The following is a 16987-nucleotide window of genomic DNA, read 5'->3' on the forward strand; positions in this document are numbered from 1 at the left end:
TAACATCTTGGAGAGACACAGTGATTGTGGCTTGAACTTCTTCGTGACCTTGCTGATTGACGGAACTTGCTGGATTCCTACTCGACAGAAATGACGCGCATTACAACTCGATTCGACGTGGGATCACGCATACTAAGGCAACCAACAAAGGAAGGGATAAGATGATAAATATAGATGTCGACTTGTGAATTCGTGAAATGTCGTGAGCGACTGCTCGTGTTTGAATTCACGGTGCTTGACTTTAATTTAGACTCGAGTGTTGACTTTAACAGAGTGACATTTATATGATTGACTTTGTTGACGAGATTGATGACACGTGTTAATTCTAATTTGTGTTGTTTAAGACAGACTTGACTCGAGGTTCGGGTATGTGTGTCTCGAACATGTCATTAGGAGAATTCAGGAGACGGATTTTGGAATGACTCGATGTGTTAGCCTCGAGTGCGTGAGTCGAGGTGTGGAAATGTTTTAGATCCTAATTGAGTTGGGGTAGGGGGTCCAAAATGACGGCGTGACGCCTTAGGACTTGACTTGAATTTGAAAAGACCCAAAATGTAATGGAAGACGGGTTCATGACTCGACGGAGTTCGGACTAGGACACAGTCCGTTTGAATTTTGACTCTAACTTAGCCCAATTGAATTTACATATTTACATTTACATGTTGGAAAAATATTTTGGTTTTTTTTTTCTTTTTTTTTTGCTCTTTTTTTTCGTTTTTTTTTTTTCGTTTTTTTTTTTTTTTTTTTTGGTTTTTTTTTAAATGGGTTTTAGGCCCGACGTTTGAATCGACATATGGACAGAGTTTAAGCTTATTTTGCGCTATTTTGAAAATATTTACATTTTGAAAAGGATTTTATTTTACAAAATGGTTTTGTTTACAAAATGGTGATCACGTATTTATACAAACATATATACATGCATTATAACGGTATGTTGAGTGCATTTAAAAGGGTTTTGGTTTAAAGGGTGGGTTGCCATACCGAACAATCAAACCCGAAGTCTGTGGAGAGGCTCGTACCAAACAAGAGTAAGGCCGATTCCTAGTCCATTTCCTCAAGTAGTGAAAGTCCTTGATACAAACAAGAGTAAGTACCATGGTATGGATGACGTCAATTGCTATCCATCCTTAGGCCCAAATAAGAATTAGGACCGTCCAGACGGGACGATTGGTCGAATGGGTTGGATTGGGACTAGGAAGGCCGAGTAAACGATCTAGGAAGACCGAGTTATGAAAACCGACAATTGTCTTGTACAAACTATTCCCTAACCTTGTTCAAGTTTCACCCTTTTGGCTACACGTAAGTGTATTATCCCCAGCGGAGTCGCCAAACTGTGGACAATGGGCCACGGGGGCGCTTGGGAAACAAGCGTTTGCATTTGTGGAGTCGCCGCCAATTTATTGTGGAAAATTGGAAACCGTTAGAATACCTCGTGCCATGTAAAGACACAAAGTAGTGACATGAACACCAAGAACTCGTTACCCTTAGCATTCTATGTCTAGAATGACTCTCGTGGATGCCAATGAACACGGATGTTCACAGAGATCTGGAGTAAGGGATGAGGGTACGTATTAGGAAGCTCTTTTGATCGAACACCTAATCCCGCCCGCCTCGATAGCGGCCTCTACTAATGATTAGGGAAATTGTCTATACTTGATATATTGTCGATTATATGCATGCAATGCAACATCCAACGTTTTAATCCTAGCATGTGAAGAATAGACTAAGTCGGTGAACACGCAATTTAGCATACAATTAATGTCGAATTAGGATTTAATGCTCAATTACATGTGAAAACATACAATGGATACGAAATACAATGATAAAAAACAATAAAGAAAATTACAATAATTACATCGGATTAGGCGATTTATGTCGAAAATACCTTTAAAACGGATAATTTGAGAAAACGAATAAAAGAATAGATCAACGATCAAATCAGTAGGCGATAATACGGTTATTAGTTAATTATACGTAAGCTAATTAATTACGTCAGGGCAGAAAGGGAATTCAGAGGCAGAGCTCAACCTGGAACAGGCGCAACAGAACTGCGCCCTTTGGAAGAGGCGCAGCAGTTGCTGCGTCTGTTCCAAGGATGAGTTCTGGCTGTGAAGCCGGAACCGCAAATCGTTAATGTTAATTGGTAATTTTAAGGATTGATTACGATGATTGACTCGGATGGAAGTGATTAGCATGTTATTTACATATGAATGGGGTCATGAAAGCAATAAAACATGGATGAGACGGAATTAAGATGGATTAATTACGTGATTAATGAAAGATTAATAATTACAAATTAACAAATTAAACAAGCTAATTAGGTTAAACATGATGAAAACATGATGAATTAATGACGAACATGAAAATAGACAGATGAAGATATATCAAAGATCGAATTCAAGAAACTCAATATGAACAAATCGAATTTCTACAACCCGGATTGATTTTAATGACGAAAACCCGCAAATATGAGATTATAAGGGATTTAAGCCGAATTTAATGATGAATTAAACATGTTAATGATGAAAAATATACATGTGAAGTTAGGATGCTATTATGTCAAAGAATTAACGAACAAACAAATAAAAGCAACGAATTACAGATGACGAAGGAAGAAGAAAGGAAGCAGGAACTGCGGCAGCCTCACGAAGAGGCGCAACAGGTACTACGCTCCTTCGAAGAGGCGCAGCAGTTGCTGCGTCCTTTCTCGACGGTTAGTCTTCTGGAAATCCGTAAAAAGAGGTTTTAAAGCACGGTTTTAGAAATCGGTTTTAATAAGTGTTTTCGACATAAACCTTACAATTGATGATACAAAAAAATAAATAACAATAAATAAAAGAGAGATTATACACCCTCAGACTTACATGTTGACGAAACGAGAAGGACTAAGATATCGATTGGTGATGCTCGACGCGAATGCAAAGAAAGTGCCCTCGTAAGAGGAAAACGATTAGATTAATTAAGTTGATTGATTGTGGAGTTGGTCAAATTGGTCGGTCATGCAAAACGAGACTGGTACTCAGAAGGATCTGAGCTTACGTGGTCGAATGTTCAAGCACGTAGACGCCAAAAAGTAAGAACAAAGGTCTAGAATGCAAAGGGAGAAGAGAAGGGCGGACACTCGCGTGAGAATATGAGGAGCGAAGGCTCCTATTTATACTAATCACGGAATTAGGGTTTAGGAAAGGAGAGAAAGATCCGGAAATAACCGACTTAGGTTAAACGCGGAAACTTGGACAAAAAGAAAACCTTGAGGAAAAGGCGCAGCAGAGCTGCGTCCCTTGGAAGAAGCGCAGCACCTGCTCCGTCCTTTCCTCAGCGGGTTCCTCCTGCGCAAGAAAGCGCGTTTGACAGCCTGTCGTATTTTAGACATAACTTTCCCTACAAGACTCGGAATAAGGTGATTTCGGTGGCGTTGGAAAGCTAAGAAAGAGATATAGAACTTCTGTGAAATAGGCCTGGCCCAAAAAACTCGTTATGATCTCGTAAAACGGGCCTAAAGCTCGGGTTGTCAATTTAACTAAATGAAATGCACATTTTGTAATGTAAACTTTTAGTTTAGCCTAATGAAGTGACATGGGACTCAAAATGAGATATAATCTCAACATTTTATGACATCCTAACCTTAGGTAGACAAGCACATTGCTTTGACTCGGGATTTGACGGTTTTAGGAAATGAAGACGGTTTTTTACCCGGACTCCAAATGTACTCTAATTACTGCCAAAACGACCGTATCGGCACGTAGATGACAACTAAGAGGTAGACAATAATATTTGAGTGATCACTTGACGATAAACTTACGAACTGTCACAAATCGTTCCGCGTACCAAACATGCGGCCCAATCATCACTGGGTGGTTTGCGAGAGGTGCAGAAATGAGGTATCTACAAGCCCTCTTTTCCGCATCCTCAATACGCCGTTTCTCTTCAAGCGCACGCAAGGTTTCCTTTCTCGTCTTGTTCAACTCCTCCAAACTTTTCAACACATCTTCCCTGGACTGGTTCATATCAGACAGCACCAACAAGGCAACGATCTCAGCACGGTAAAGGGCTCTTGAATCAGAATTACCCAAGTGACAATAAAAAACAGTTCCACGGTAAAAGAGCATGTGCAACATCGTATATACACCGCAGTCCAAATTTTCAATCGCAGCGGTTTGCCAGATAAAAGGGACGTTGATAATTTTATAATCTTTAACCTCCTCACCTCGGGCAACTCCTTTGTGGACCAGGAAATCAGACATCAAGTTCACCTTTTAAAAAAAAAAAGGAAAAAGAAAACATAATTACTAACAATACTTAAACAAACTAGGCTAAACACCAAGAGAAAATTAAACACAATAAATGACTTACAGCAGTTTGACAATACACCAAACGTACACACGCCTGTTGATCATCAGCAAACATCGCCTCTTGAAATACATTATCAAGATATTCAACCCTCTTTGCAATGAAATTGATGCACAAACAGCTAAAGTGCTCATGCAAAAGAATTGGGATGAAAATCTGGGAAAATATTTGGCCAAAAAAAATTGTTACTAATTATGTGGTTCTTTTAAAAAGCGTAAACACAAAGAGAATAACAAAGCAGAGTAATAGTAGACTAACAGTAGAATAGTAGTAGAAAACACACAAAGTACAGAAAACATACCATATCAGAAGTAAGATCACAGTCTCTCTTGTTGTTATTGACAAAGACAGTAAATGACAATATGACTTCCGCACATAAATCACTCCTGGAAGCTTTATCATCTTTCGACGGCATACAAAGTCGCCGTAATGGATACTAAACAAAAAGTGGAGAAAAGAGTTGAAACGTGATCCAAATATGAAAAATAAAGTAAAAGAAAAGATAAGATAGAATAACTAACCGTTGCACCCATCCCAAAGAAAAGTCGACTTAGCCTTCCTCTTATACAAGTATCATTAAGAAAGAGGGACCACCAGTCCACAACACCAAGCATTATCATTGTATCTGGAACCATCGATTCCATATCCTCTCGATTCAGGTAACTGTTCACACCCCAAGTGACAAGATTCTCCCTTCAAAACCGAATAAACAGGCAAAATAAGAGTCACATGAATATATTTTTGAAGAACAAAAAGCAGTATAATATATTAAACAGAAAGCCGAAAATTTTTACAATAAAAACAAGCTCTTACCCTTGCGAAATGTTATGATCATTCAAGAAGCGATGATAGTCCGCAACCTCTTTCCGCTTCAATAGCATTGGGTTGAAAACATGTCCCATCGTTATCATTGATTTTGACAGGACAACTAGCTCAGGATCCACAGGACCACAATCATAGGTGCATCCGAAATTCTGAGGCACAACAGACAACATTAGCTTCTCATGTGCAGCAGAGTGCAGCAAATAACTTATACAGATAGTAGGAGCATTCAACCCAGCAACACCATTGTCCTCTAGGACAGCCTCACCAACAACAGTACCAGCCTCCAACACAACCTCAGAATCCTGTTTATCAGATTTATCTATCTCAGACGCAGCCCCAAGCAACAAGTCTGCATGACAAGACATCACCACATCCGCTACCTCCTCTTCTGCAGTCACGAATGCTTCACTGCCAATTTGAGTGGAATGCTGAGTGTCATTACGCAATGGAATGTCAGCACCGGTATCCGTCACCTCCATCTCAGGCAAATAAGCATCAGTCTTTGGAATTTGAGTTGCTTGAACCTCTACCGGTGTATACTCAACAGTATTAGGCACGTCCTCTAGAGGATTATCAACAAGATAATCTTCAACTTGAATGTTAACGTCCTCCACATCATTGTTAACATCCTCCACGTCAATGGTAATATCCCCAACATCAACTACTTTCTCACCGACATCAGCTGGCTCTCCATAACGAAACTGAATGTCAGCACAGATATCCGTCGTAATAGAATCTAAACCGAGTGGTGACAATTGTGGAGTCCCCACCTTTGCACTTTGTTGAATGACGGGACTATGTTCAACACCCTTCTTTTCAACTACACCCTTCTTTTCAGATATAGTGGCCGCACATCCAATGACCGACACACTCCTCATAAAATTGAGAAAACAGGTTAAATGATGGGGGTTCAATGATGACATCTTCATGTCTAGCTTTTTTGGAAGCTGGTTCTTCAGGAACAGTTGATCGCGATTTATTGGCCGCTTGCATAGCCAATACATGCTTTACCCGTTCGTCCAGCTCACGGATAACTTGATCCGTGAAGAAAGATGGGGTGGCAACCAAATTCTCTGACCCTTCACAACCAACTTTTTTCGATTGTTCGATTCTCGCTTTCTTCAGCGACTCGTCGGGTTACTTGGTGAGCAACTTAGCAAAGAGTGGTGCTTGACGCATAGCCTGCTGGGTCTTCTTCATCATCTTCGACTTTATAAGTTCCGCCCGTTCCAAGTATCGGCGGCATAAAATCTGAGAGTCCCTCTCATTAAGCAGTATAAGTTGATGAACATCCTGTCAACATAAAATCCCAAAATTTTACTTAAAACAGTACAATAATAGTAGAATAACAGAGGAATAATAGTACACTAACAGCAAAATAGATAACAGTGGATTAATAGTAGAATGACAGTGCAGTAATAAAATAACAAAGGAATAACAAGACACTAATGTGCAGAATAAATAACGGTGAAGTAGTAGTAGAATAACAAAGTAGCATAACGGTGGAGTTACTGAGTTGGAAGCAAAATTAGAGTAACGATGGAATGACAAAGAGGAAAACCGAGGAATAACAAAGTGGAATAATCGTAAAATAATAGCAGAGGACAACTAATGCTTAAAGACAATAATGAGAATAACATTTTAGAATGATTCGTTTTAAAACAATCAAACAGGTGCTTACGTCGACCGCTGCGGACTGTACTTGCTCATCCGTAAGAATATCATCGGTAGATCCAAAGACAAGACATCGACGTTGAGTACGTTGACCGAGCCAACGATGTTTGGACGAGACAATGGGAAAGAAACGTATGAACGCTCCCCAGTGCCCAGAGCACCAGCAGCTGCCTCACGCTGCAACCTCTCATTGAAAGACTTAAAATCCCAATGTTTAATGAGCGGCAGCTCATTATTCACCTGATCACCGCTAAAGAAATAACGGTGGAAATAGGTGATAGCCAACAGCACTACACTACAACGAATATTTTTCCTCCCGATAAGGGCTTCACGCACAGAAGTCACCAAGTCTGAGAAGACAAACTGACACCAATTAACTTCCTTGATCCTAGAAACATCTTCCACAGCGCTTAGAAGTCTAAGATCAAGCACATAACCCCAGACAGGAGCAAGGAAACACGACATGGCAAGAAGAACAAAAGTCTTCTTAAACTCATCATCCGCAACCAGAGACTCTAGCAGGGTCTCCTGAACTTTGTTAAGTGGTATCCCACTTTTGTTATTGGCGATACCATACTTCTCACGCCAAGCACGCTTCAAAGCTTCTCCATCAGCGTCTGCAGAACCAGGAAACCCAGTAATAACCAAATCCACTTTCGGACCAGAATTTGGTAAACTAAACACATCGTGCACATCATCTGCAGTCAACTCGAACTTCTCCGTTTCAGATATTTCAAAATACTTCGCACTCCTAAAAGCATATATAAACTCCCGGAAATGGTATGGGGGAGGGAAGAAAGCTTCAACTCAAGTAAACCCCCGAATCCCATTTCCCTAACAGCCTCCTTCTGCTCCTCGGTGAGGGCTTCAATAACTTTGAAAAGAAAAGCAGCCGACAAAGCTAGTAAATGGATCAAGACTTTGTGCACACAAAGGGGAAAAAAATATACAATGCATTAAAACATTTAAGATAACATAAGCAAAAGCAGCAGAATAATAGCAAAATAACAGGAGAGCATCAAAAAATAACACGAAAAGTAACATATTAATAGCTAAATAACAGCAAAATAAAAGTAGAATAATAGTAGTACATACAGTGGGTTATTTCCTGCAGCAACTCCAGCCTGAGGTTGGTTGCTACTTACCACAATTCCCTTCTCATGCTTAACTTTGCCAGCCAACTTACTACTAGTCTTGGGTGGACTAGACGACAACTTCGCAAGTTGGGTCTCGGCCTTTCGTTTGGTTTTTTTAGTGGGTGGTTCGGTTGTACATATTTCTTGACTACGAGTACTCCTTCTCTGAGAAGCAGTGCTCTTTGATGGAGATGTGACACGGGATTTGGATGAAGACGGTCTCGGAGAATTTGATGATGACGGTTGAGTAGACTTTGATGAAGCGGTGGATTTGATTCTTAACTTCATTTTCCGCTTTACTATCCAGAAAATAAAGATAAGGATCACTTTCAATGATAAATAGGTATTCAGCTAGACTTTTTTAATAATGACGCCAGAATGAGAGTACCGTAAAAATGAGAATAACGAGAACACTAACAATTAGTAAAACTAATAACAAAGAAAGCGAAAACACAAAAAGAACATGATGGAAGTGTAAACAAAAACACGAAAGAGAATCAAAAGAAAAGCCTCTTTGAATAAAGAGTCAAAGACAGTTTCAAAATTACATACGGCCTACATAAGCCTTCATAAAAACAAAAAAAACATACTAAATTACAGCCAGGGACGGTTTCGAATTACATAAAACCCAAAATACATTCTATCCGAGGAAGAACCAAAATGTACTTCCAAAAATACAGGACATAACGTAAAAAGTTAGTCAACGTCAACAACATCGACTGACTTGTAATACAATTCGTGAGCAAGATCATAAGCAGAAGGATAATCCCTGAGTGAGTCAAAGTACTCGTGAATTAGCTGATCCGTTCGATCTGAGTCCATTAAGGATCTTGTCATAATCGTATATATCCGGCAAGCATGCAACACCGCTTTCTTTGGCTCACTTGCAAGCATATAGCACTTGCATCGTTTGGAAACTACTTTCGAGCCCCTTGACAAAATCTTAAAACCTTGACTGTGACTTGTTGTTAGAACTTTCATATATTCGGCGTGAACACCGGGCGCACTTTTATGAAATAGGAACATTTGTGACCATTTCTTACAAACAAGAGACATATTGCTCTTGTCCAAAGTAGTCTCTACATAATCGAAAACTCTTTCCATTAGGTCCTGGCTATTTAAAACTGCCGACATTGATTGATTACGACGACGAACTCGTAGATTAACTTCAAAGCACTTCTCACTCTCATCTTCCAATAACCATCCCAATTTTTTTTTTCTTTTCAGTAGCGAACTCTCTAGCAAATAACAATTTATCTTCATTCACTATATTTATTGCCCATCCCTCACAAACTAAGTCCATTAGTGATGCTCAAACCTACAAACAAACAAAGCCAAACAAACAAAACCACTAGAATAACAGCAGAATAACAGGAAAAGAATAACATAAAATTAAACACGAAAAAAAAAGACAATGATAAAGCAAGAGTAGCGCCGCAATGACACCATAGGACCAAAGATAAAAAGCGGAATAATGGAAATCTTGAAAAGTGAAGACAACACGAACAAACACAAAAATCCTAGAAAAACACATTAAACAATTAAAACATGACAAATAACTTGACAACAAACTAAGCGATAGAATAACAGCGGAATAACACAAAAACTAAAGTCTGTAGAGAACAATAGTAAAGTTCTCAACACAACGCGTCAGCTATAACATGTAAATCACTTCAAAATAATAGAAAACTGCAGAAACGACTAAGAACATGCAAATCACTTCAGGAAAAATCAGAAATTCAAAAATGCAGCATAATATTACAATGAAAAAACTGCATAAACGCAATAACGACATTAAAGTACTCGATTAAGTAAACCTAGCGATAATTAAACTGAAAAACGAATAAAAAAGCATACAAAAGCATGAAATAAAAAAAAATAACGAAATAAAAGAGGAAAATGACATGAAATTACCTTCAATAGGAAGGAAGATGATGAACGGCGAACAGAAAACGGGAGAAAAAGCGAAGGAGACGAACAGTCGAAGAAGAATAACACAATAATAATAGCAGAGAGAGGAACGCTTGTAGTTGTGATGATTATATAAACCGTTTAGCAGTAATGTGGATAATTAATTAGAGAGGGAAATCAGTTAGAGAGTAAATGAGGGAAAGAAGAGAGAGAGAGAGAGAGAGAGAAAAAGAAAAAAAAAAAGAGAAAATAAACTAAATAACAATGCTTTTATATCACAACTAAGATTAATCTTGGCCACTCATCTCTAATTTAATCTAATGGCTGAGATTCACCCAACTCACAACTCACCATAAGAACCAAAAACACCAAATCCAATCTCTACACACACACATATATATATATATATATATATATATATATATATAGTATTAGGATCATGTAAGTCCTCCTCTTACTCTTGAGTCCATAAGTCCTCCTTAAAGCCTTTGGATGAGGGAAATGGAAGGCTAAGATTTACACAATAAAAAAGGGGATTATAGCCAATTAAACCCACTCTCTCACTACCCACACTAATTAATATTAATTAACCACTAATTCAATATATATACCTTTTTTTTCCCACCTACTTATCTCTCATCCACGCAATTTCTTTCTCACTCTCTCTCTCTCAAAACCTCTCAATCTCAAAACCCCTAAAATTTAAAACCCTAGAAAATAAAAAAATTACCCCTCCCTTCCCCAACCCCACCGACCGCCACCACCTACCCCACGACCCCCACCACCCACGGCCATTTCCCTCAACCAGCCCACGACCACCTCCCTTCACCACCCTCACCGACACCACATCCCTCACCCTCACCCTCACCCTCACCCTCACGCACACCACCACCTCCCACCAGCCCCACACACCACTCTACCCTCACTCGACACAACACCATGACCACCACCGCACTACCTGCTGCCCCACGCTAACCACCACCTCGCCTGATGCCCCATGCCAACCACCACCACCCATGGTATCTACCTCCCCTCAACCACTGCCCCACGCCACGCCACCACCAGTCCACGTTTGTCCTGTTTTTTTTTTTTTTTTTTTTTTTTTCGATTTTCGATTTTTTTTTTTTTTTATATTGTGGTTTTGTTTTTTTACAAATCTTAGATCTACATAATATGTAGTAGATTTTTGATTTTTTAAGTATAATTTGTTGTTTTTTATTCTTAGATCTAGTTGTTTGTTGAAAAAAAATTGTAGATTTTTTGTGAGTTGTTGAAAATTAAAATCTAGATCTAGTTTAACCTTTTTTTTTCTTTTTCAGATTTCTTTAATATTTTTTTTTTTTTACAGATTTCAATTTAAAATAGTACATGGTGGTGGTTATTTTTGTTTTGTTTTGTCCATAGAGATGTGGGTTTTTGTTTTTGTCTTCTTTTATTTTTATTTTTTTAATGTTTTAGATCTGATTGTTTGTATTTTTTTTTTCATTATATTTTAAATTTTAGATCTTATATTATTTTAGTCACATTTATTTTTTTCGGTTTCTTATAGCTGTTGGTGGTTGTATTAAAGTTACACTTTTCTCCATTAAAATTACACTTTTTTCTATTAAAGTTACATTTTTTCTGTTAGTTACATTTTTCTATATTATTAAAATTACACTTTTATCTATTAAAATTACACTTTTTCCTATTAAAATTACACTTTTTTCTGTTAAAGTTACATTTTTCTCTATTATTAAAGTTACACTTTTCTCCATTAAAATTACACTTTTATCTATTAAAATTATACTTTTTTCTGTTAAAATTACATTTTTCTCTATTATTAAAGTTACACTTTTCTCCATTAAAATTACACTTTTATCTATTAAAATTACACTTTTTTCTATTAAAATTACACTTTTTTCTGTTAAAGTTACACTTATCTCTATTAAGGGTACCCTCTCAAGGACTAAATTTTATACTCTCAATGGACTAAAGTTACACAATCAAAGGACTAAAATTACACTCTCAATGGATTAAAGTTACACATTAAATATTGACTAGAGATATACTCTCAATGGACTAAAATTACAATTTAATGAACTAAAATTACACTTTAGTTGACTAAAGTTACACTTCTTGTCTAAAATTACAATTTAATGGACTAAAGTTACACTTCTGGACTAAAATTATAATTTAATGAACTAAAATTACACTTTAATGGACTAAAATTACACTTTAGTTGACTAAAGTTACACTTCTAAAAGACTACAGTTACACTTATAAGTTATAAATCACTCAATTTACAATGAGTTGTGTTAAAATTTGAAAAAAAAAAAAATATTTCTCAAAAATTGACGTAAAATTGCTTCAAAATTTCAAATTTGTCGTAAAACGCAAAATTTGTCGTAAATTTGCTTCAAAATTTGAAATTTCAAAATAATATCCGTCAAAACCGCTTTCTTTTTGTTAAAATTACACTTTTTTGTTAGAATTACACTCGTAAAATTTGTATAAACTTTGAAGTATAAGACCTTTTTTTGTTAAGTGTATAATAATGAATTAGTGAATGTATAATTAAAGCTAGAGAGAGAAAGTGGGATTAATTAGTGTATAGGAAACTCATTAGTGTTAAGTGTGTTTGTTGTCTTCAATCTCAACCATCCATATTGGAGGATCTAATGGTAAAGGATAGGACTTAGGGACTCAAAACATATGGTGAACTTATAAGAACTTTACTATATATATATATATATATATAGGAAGGATCAACTAAGGTCCATAGATAAAATAAGTCCATAAGTCCTATTGTGAGCCATTGGATGGAGGGAGATGGATGGCCAAGATCAACCTCCAAAAGTGTGTTTATGTACTAATATCACTCATTCTCTCCTCATTCACTAATCCTTCTAATTAATCACTAATTCACTATAACTTCTTTTCCTCTCATCCATTTCTCTCATATATCACACAACTCATCTTCTCTCTAAAACCCCAAAAAATAAAAACCCAAAAAATCCAAATAAATAAAAAACCCAAAACCCAAATAAATAAATAAAACCCAAAAAATCCAATTAAATCAAAAAACCCAAAAAATCCAATTAAATCAAAAAACCCAAATAAATCATTCATTCTTCTCTTCCTCATTCACCACCACCCACCACTATCCCACCCGACACCAACTCACCGCCCACCACCGCCGCTACCGCCGCCACCGCACGGCCCCCATCTTTTTTTTTTTTTTTTTTTTTTTTTTTTTTTTTTGTTTTTTTTTTTTTTTTTTTTTTTTTTTCGTTTGGTCTTTATTTTCATGTTTTGAGTTGTTTTTTCAATTCATTTTTTGTTGTTGTCTTTTATTTTCTTTTATTTTGTTACTTCTCCTTTTTTATTCATTTTCTCAAATCTCTTCTTGTTATACTTTTTTTAAGATTTCGGGTTTTAAAACTTGTTATTTGGTTTATTTTAGATTTCGGGTTTGGTTGGGTTGTTGGTTTTTTGGTTTTATTATTGTTATTTGGTTTTTTGTTTTTGTTATTATGAGTTTTTTTGGTTTTTGTTATTATTTTTTTTTTTTCATATTTTTCATATTTATTGTTTGATTTTTTTACTATTTACGACTAAAGTTATACATTTTATGACCAAAGTTATACAAAAAAAGACTAAAGTTATACAAAAATTGGACTAAAGTTACACAAAAAATTGGACTAAAGTTATACAAAAATGAACCAGAGTTATACAAAAATGAACCAAAGTTATACAAAAATGAACCTAAGTTATACAAGAATGGACCAAAGTTATACAAAAATGGACTAGAGTTATACATCAAAGGCCTAGAGTTATTTTTTTTTTGACTAGAGTTATACATCAAAGGCCTAGAGTTATACATTGTATGTACAGAGTTATACAGATTGTGACTAGAGTTTTACATCTTTTGACTAGAATTATAAATACCGTGACTAGAGTTATACATTAAATGCCTAGAGTTATACATTATATGCCTAGAGTTATACATCATATGCATAGAGTTATACATTATATGACTAAAGTTATACAAAAATGGACTAAAGTTGTATAACTTTAGTCATATAATGTATAACTCTATGCATATGATGTATAACTCTAGGCATATAATGTATAACTCTAGGCATTTAATGTATAACTCTAGTCACAATATTTATAATTCTAGTCAAAAGATGTAAAACTCTAGTCACAATCTGTATAACTCTAGACATACAATGTATAACTCTAGGCCTTTGATGTATAACTCTAGTCAAAAAAAAAAATAACTCTAGGCCTTTGATGTATAACTCTAGTCCATTTTTGTATAACTTTGGTCCATTCTTGTATAACTTTAGTTCATTTTTGTACAACTTTGATATATTTTTGTATAACTTTAGTCCATAGTTGTATAACTTTAGTCCATAATTGTATAACTTTAGTCCGTTTTTGTATAATTCTAGTCCTTCATATGTATAACTTTAGTCCATATTTGTAAAACTTTAGTCCAAAATTGTATAACTTTAGTCATATAATGTATAACTCTATGCATATGATGTATAACTCTAGGCATATAATGTATAACTCTAGGCATTTAATGTATAACTCTAGTCACAATATTTATAATTCTAGTCAAAAGATGTAAAACTCTAGTCACAATCTGTATAACTCTAGACATACAATGTATAACTCTAGGCCTTTGATGTATAACTCTAGTCAAAAAAAAAAAACTTTAGTCCATTTTTGAATAACTTTAGTCCATTTTTGTATAACTCTAGTCCATTTTTGTATAACTTTAGTCCATAGTTGTATAACTTTAGTCCATTTTTGTATAACTCTAGTCCTTCATATGTATAACTTTAGTCCATATTTGTAAAACTTTAGTCCAAAATTGTATAACTTTAGTCATATAATGTATAACTCTATGCATATGATGTATAACTCTAGGCATATAATGTATAACTCTAGGCATTTAATGTATAACTCTAGTCACAATATTTATAATTCTAGTCAAAAGATGTAAAACTCTAGTCACAATCTGTATAACTCTAGACATACAATGTATAACTCTAGGCATTTGATGTATAACTCTAGTCAAAAAAAAAAAATAACAACAAAAAAACAAAAAAAATAATATGAAAAATCTAAAACAAATCTAAAAATCTAAAAACTAGATCTAAATAAATAACAACATAATAAGTAAATAACAAAAAAAAAAAAAAAAAAAAAAAAAAAACCAACAACCCAACCCAACCCGAAATCTGAAATAAACCAAATAACAATAAAAAAAAACCAAATTTAAATATCGTGTGTATAACTCTAATGCACGCAGTGTATAACTTTAATAGACAAGATGTATAACTTTAGTCCCAAAAATCAAATAACAATAACAACCAAATAAAAAAATAACAACCAAATAAAACCAAATATGTAACACTAACAAAAAAAATATCAACAATAATAAATAACATTAAAATACCAAATCAGAAAAAAAATAAAAAAAATAGATCTAAAAAAAACACCACACAAAATTAATACCAAATAACAATAAAAAAAACAAAAAAAAAACCAAATGAACAATAAAACCAGTGAAGTAAATCTAAAAAACAAAAAAAGACCCAAAAACCAACAACAACAAACAAAAAAACCAATCAAAAGACCAAAAAACACCAAACGAAAAAAGACACAAAAAAAAAAAAAACCAAATAAAACAACACCACCCATCGAAATCCAAAGCAAGGACAACAAATTATAATAAACAAAGAAACCAAAGCAAAGGAGGTGCGGTTCAGAGGTGCGTGCGGTGTTGGTGAGGAGGTGTCGGGCGGTGTTGGTGAGCAGGTGGTTGTGCGGTTGTGGGGAGGCCGGAGGAAGGAGAAGGGGGTTGTTGTTGGGGTTGTTCACTGCAGGCGGTTGGCGGCAGAAGGAGGAGGGAGGTTGTCGTGGGGAGGCGGGTCAGATCTGAAAGGAAAAAAAAAGGTAGTGGTGGGTGGTGGGTCGTGGTGATGGAGAAAGGAAGGAGGGAGGGAGGCGCTGTGGTGAGTGGTGGTGGAAGGAGGAGGAAGGACGGAGGAAGGAGGAGGGGCGGCTGAAGGCTGGGTTGTCGGGGTGGTTTGGGTGGTGTTATTTTGATTTTGGTTTTTGGTTTTTGAAAGGAAAGGTGGGATTTGTTTGGGTTTTTTTTTTTGGGTTTTTTTTTGTTGGGAGTGAATGAATCAGGAGAGGGAGTGAATTATTGAAATGGGTGAATGAATGAATGGATGAGAGGAGGTTATGAGAATGAGGAGGATTAAGAAGGGAGATTAATTGAGTTAGGAAGCTAATTAGGGGAGATCAATTTGTGGCCTTTCATTGATATGTAATCTCATCCCTCCATCCCTTCCATCCAAGGGTTCTTATAAGGACTTAGGGCCTTATATGGTATCAAGGCCTTATAAGAACCCTTCTCTATATATATATATATATATATATATATATATATATATATATATATATATATATATATATATATATATAGAGATGAGTTCTAATAAGTCCACAAATTTGGTTGAGTCCATAAGTCCTCATCTCTACCATTTGATCTTACAATATGAATGGTTGAGATTAAAACAAAAAAAATAGCACCCAACATGCAATTAATGCTTTGTCTCTCATCATTTCAATTCCCAATTTTGCTAATCAACTATTTTCTCTTTCTTATCAACTAATTTATTAAATTAGTATACTACCATTTATATTTTAAATATCAAAATATAGGATTTTGAAAACGAAATTTCATACCCGCGTAAAATAAAAGCGGGTTTGTAAAATACTCCGTAAATCTTCATTCGTACTCCGATTAAGGCGAAATAAAATCCTAAATTTATTATTTTTTCGAGCCCGACGCAATGGTAATATTTTCGTATACCATTGAGTTTTCAAACTTTCGAGTACTGCTAATTACTATGAAGTTACACCCTATTTGCTTGAAATTATCTCATTTGCTTGAAGTTATACTATTTCTACTTAAATCTAATTAATTAATTTACTTATATAATTAATTGGATTCCGAATGAAGAGGTGAGGATGGTGGGACGGACTAAAATTACACACTTGCTCTATTAAAGTTACACACG

The sequence above is a fragment of the Silene latifolia genome, chromosome 11 (assembly GCF_048544455.1).
Source record: "Silene latifolia isolate original U9 population chromosome 11, ASM4854445v1, whole genome shotgun sequence".
Taxonomy (NCBI): domain Eukaryota; kingdom Viridiplantae; phylum Streptophyta; class Magnoliopsida; order Caryophyllales; family Caryophyllaceae; genus Silene; species Silene latifolia.